Consider the following 5030-nt stretch of genomic DNA (forward strand, 5'->3'; position numbering starts at 1 on the left):
AAGAGCCTGTGGTGATGAAGGAAGAAGTTCAAGCTTCTCTGAAAGAACTGGCAAATAAACAAGACCCCAGGTATTGAGGTACACCAATTGATATATTTCAATAAATAGATGCTGCCCTAGATATGCTCACAAAGTTGTGCCAAGAAGTCTGGAGGACAACCACTTGGCCAACAGACTGGAAGAGATCTATATTTGTTCCCATTCCAAAGAAAGGTGACCAAACAGATTGTGGAAATTATCGAACTATATAATTGATATCACATGCAAGCAAGATTCTGCTGAAGATTATCCAAAAACGACTGGAACAACACATCAACAGAGAACTGCCAGAAGTACAGACTGGCTTAAAAAGGGGTTGTGGTACTAGGGCTATTGTAGCTAATGTTAGATGGATCTTGGCTGAAAGCAGGGAGTACCAGAGAAATAATAGCAATAGACAAAATATTAAAAGATATGTTGCACTGGGCAAATTAGTTATCAGTAACCTCTTCAAAGATCTAAAGGTCAAGCTGGCAGTCTAAAGTGTGCTTGACTAAAGCTAACATATTTCCAATTGCTTCTGTGCATGTGAAAGTTGAACAGTGAATAAAGAAGACCAAAGAAGAGTTGATGTCTTTGAATTATGTTGGTGAAGAGTATTGAATATGTCATGGACTGTCCAAAAAACAAATCTGTTTCAGAAGTACATCTTTCTTGTGTTCTAGTAACAACAGAGTAACAACAAAGTGTTCAATACTCTGCAAAACAAGAAAATGTTCCCTTATTCCCTTGTACTGTTAGTACAACTGTATATTTAAATATAAATAACACAACTAAGTGTTTTGGAATTCTCATTCTTCTCAATGTTAGCCTTAATTTACTATTTGCTCCCATTCTCAAGAAAAGTGAACCAACAGAGGGTAAAAATTACAAAATAATATCATTAATATCACATAAGTAATATCTTTCTGAAGATTATTCAGACTAGCAAGAACAGTACAGTGATTGACAGGGAACTGTCAGAAGCCCAAGCTAGATTGCTGTGGCAAGAGGGTAATCATTGCTGAAGTCAGATGGATCTCGTCTGAAAGCAGAGAATACAAGACAAATGCTTTCTTGTATGAATATGGTATCAGGACCAGAGGAAGACTCATCAATAATCTATGGCTTGCAGATGACACAACTCTGCTTGCTAAAAGTGAGGAGAACTTGAGCACTTGCTCAAGTAGAAAATCAAAGACTACAGTCTTCTATATTGGTTCATCTCAACATCAAGAAACTCTCTAAGAGGGAATGAAGGACAGTCTCCTGTTAAGATTTATAGCCTGAGAAACCCCCTGGAGGATTGCTGGTAGGCAGTGGGTTTACCTATATATTAAAAACCACTAACTCAAACTGATACCTTTACTTTCAACCCAACTCCACAAGGATGGTTCATCATGAGGATCAGAGTTTAAGGTTGAAGAAGCAAGAATCCCTCTACCTGGGGCCACCAATTCAAATAAGAGGACTTCAGCATACTCATTACTCACTAATGAGTGGGACATACTCACTGCTAAGGTAATTCTTTTAAGAGCTGAATAAATAATGCTAAACCCAGGTGAAGTGGAAATGCCCAAGTTATATCTTGGTTAAGATCAATTCAACTCAACTCAGTTCCACTGCCACTGACTGAGAACTAACTCATGGCTGACTGTCCAGTGGGTTTCCTGAGGCGATAAATTACCTGGCAGGAGATTGCTTATCTTTCTCCTGAGAAACTACTGATGGGATAAAATGCCCAAGTGCTGCAACCCTTGGGTTAACGTTGCAACTCCCAAAAGACTAGGTCCCCAGAGTTCCCACAAGAGAAGGTAGAGGAAGGAATTTAAAAAAAAAAAAAACAACAACTTTGAGATAAATGTACAAGCTTGAATGCATATATTGCACAAGGTCAAGGACCTCCCAGAAGATTACATCCCACGAGAAAGCCACCTATCATGGGCCATAAGAGGATACATCATTCTTTAAGGCCATCAGCAGTGCATTGGTAAGAGGAGCAGAAGGATCCCTTGAAGTTCGGTAGTGACCCCTCTACAGGCTGAGAACAGAAGGAAATGAATGAAGCTGGACACACAGGGCTCTGAGAATGATGGAACCTCAAAGGGACAAAGTCCTCAAAGGAACAAACTCACAGGATAGGAAAGATTGAAGAGCTGTCAAGGGTGCTTTACATATAGGAAGCTGTGGCAATTTGGCCCCCGCAGTAGACATGGTGCGATTGTCTTGCATGGAAGTGGATTATGGAGATGATATTCCAAAGAGATATGAACTTCCTGGACATCATACTGATCTAGTAAAAGTGCTTATTAACATCTATAATTGGATAGTTTAAGAAGAAATTGAGATTTTTAACAATTTCACCTTGCTCAGGTCCATAATCAATACGAATGGCACCAGTAGTCAGGAGATTGAAAGACCCGTTACATTGGCAAAGTCTGCTGTTAGGGACCTCACCAGAGTGCTAAAAAAGTAACGATATCAGCCTAGAGACTAAGATGCGCTTGATCCAGGCCTTAGTCTTTGCAATTACTTGCTATGCATGCATCTGAGAGCTGGATGATGACTAAGGACGACTGAAGAAGAATCTTTGAGTTGTGGTGCTGGAGAAGAATATTGAACATACCATGGACTGTCTGGAGAACAAAGAGGTCTGTCCTGGAGAGTGTGAAACTGGATTTCTCCTTGGAGACAAGGATTTTGAAGCTTCATCTGACATACTTTGGACATGTTTCAAGGAGGAACACCAGTCCTTGGAGAAGGATGTCATACTTGGGAGGGTGGAGAGACAGCTCAGGAGAGGAAGACCCTGGATAAGATGGATTGACACATTGACTGTGGCAATGGGGGAAGGTATGTTAGAGACCGTGAGATTGGTTCAAGGTAGGACAAGGTTCAATGCTATTTTTCATAGGGTCACTATGAGTCATAGTTGGTCAACAGCACATAGCAACAACCACAGTGATAAGTAAGAAACAGGAATGGTGAAGCAGCAGCCTGAGAGAAGTCACTGCCTACAATACTCTTGTTCACTTTCCCAATGTGAGCCATTTTCCTATCTGAAGCTCATTAACAGAAGAAACAGCCTGGTCTGTAGAAAGAAGGAAGTTGCAATAGGGTGACAAATATGTAATATCAGGATTCCCCTAATTCTTGCTCAAAAGGACCTACAACCATTTACTTTGATAATTGTACAGTAAAGAAGAAGTTGACCATGTTTTTTTAATTTTATTTTGATACAGGCTTGAGTTGACGTTGGTATCCAGGACCAAAAGCACCATCATAGCCCCTATTAGAGTAGATCTATGAGGACTAAGGAATTATGGGATTCCTAGCTAGTCCTATGGAACTCTGGCAGCCTAGAGGTAAACTGTCGGCACAAAGGCAGGCAGTTTGAATCCACTAGCTGCTCCACGAAAGAAAGATGGACTTTCTCTTCCCACGTGATTTACAGCCTCTGGAAACCTGCTAAGAATCTTTAGGAGTTGGGTCTAACTGAATCGCACGTAACAAGTTGTCTCGGGCACTCTGATGGCACAGTCTGTAGGGAACTAAGTTGCTAACCCAAACAGTGCCTCTTTGGCAGTTCAAATCTGCAAGTGGGTCAAAGGGATAAATATAGGCAATCTCCTTCCATGTGATTTATAGCCTCCAATAATCCACTGGGGGGTCAGCTATGAGTCAGTTCTTACTCAAAGGCAATGAGTCAGTGAGTGAGCTACAGTCAAACTCACAGAAAGGATTTCCTTGGTCCCCAGCACATAACTGAAATCAAGACACTTGACTTATGGATCCTAATCTACAGAATCAAAACTATTGTGAAGAAGGCCAAAAGTAGAACACTGCATCTACTTCCTCAACCAAGACAGTAAAAGAAAACAATATGATATGACAAGAAGAATGGTGGAGATTAGTACACATTATTGTTGATGTACTTCATTATTGTTGTTGTGTACTTTCAAATCAGAACCATCCCATTGCTGATCCTGCAGTAGATTTTTAGAGGGCAGTTAATTGCTTAAAAGGAGATTGTCATCCTTCTCCCACAGAATAGCTGATGGATTTGAACTGTGTACTTTTGGAAGTACAGTAGAGCTTCTTACCACTAAGCCACCAGAGCTCTTTTTTGTTGTTGTTATGTTCTGTCAAATCAACTACAACTCATCGTGACCCTAGGAGCACTAGCTCTGAACCCTGCCTATCTTGAGCCAATCTTACTCTCTCTGACACATCTGCTCCCATTGCCACAGTCACCGTGTCAGTCTACCTCACCCAGGGTCTTCCTCTCCTTTGCCCCAAGCATGATGTTTTTCTCCAAAGACTGGACTTTCATGGTAACATGCCAAAAGTAAGTGAGACAGAGTTTCATAATCCTTGTCTCCTTTTTAAAAATTTGTATTTTATACTGATATGCATACAAAATTTGTATATAATGTGTTTCACACTTTTCTTCATTTACATTATGTTTCATACAATCATTCCCATACATTATGGTGGGGTTATTTGGGAGGGAGCTTTTTAAAGTATAATTTAAAACTATTCTGTACAAGTACAAAACACTAATCTTACAAATGCAAAATTTTATCAGTTGTTAAAGCATTTACAAAAACTGTGCATGTTACTTCTGCTTTGTTGCACAGTTATCTATAAGAAAATATTACTTTTTAAAATAGAAAGTATAAAAATGCTTTCAATATGGAAGAGACAACCTGATTTTAAGACAATAGTCTATAAGAACATCTACCCAGAATAAAGCAAACTTTAACAGGATACCAAGATGGAGAGATGCCTTGGCAAACTTGGCACAAAGCATTGTTAAAAATCAGGCCACAATACTGAACCCAAATTGTATCAAAACTCTTCAATAGAAACCTAGAGGCCACGTGAGGTGGCTTCTTAGACTTGAAAAGGTTGAGACATTCTTCAGTTGAGCATCCAGAATTCTTGTACTTAACAAAAACCCCACTCTTTTTTTTTAATTATTATTTATTTTTTTAATTTAGGTTGTTTAT

The sequence above is a fragment of the Elephantulus edwardii genome, unplaced genomic scaffold (genome assembly GCF_000299155.1).
Source record: "Elephantulus edwardii isolate Elephantulus edwardi_28Jun2011 unplaced genomic scaffold, EleEdw1.0 scaffold00097, whole genome shotgun sequence".
NCBI classification, from domain to species: domain Eukaryota; kingdom Metazoa; phylum Chordata; class Mammalia; order Macroscelidea; family Macroscelididae; genus Elephantulus; species Elephantulus edwardii.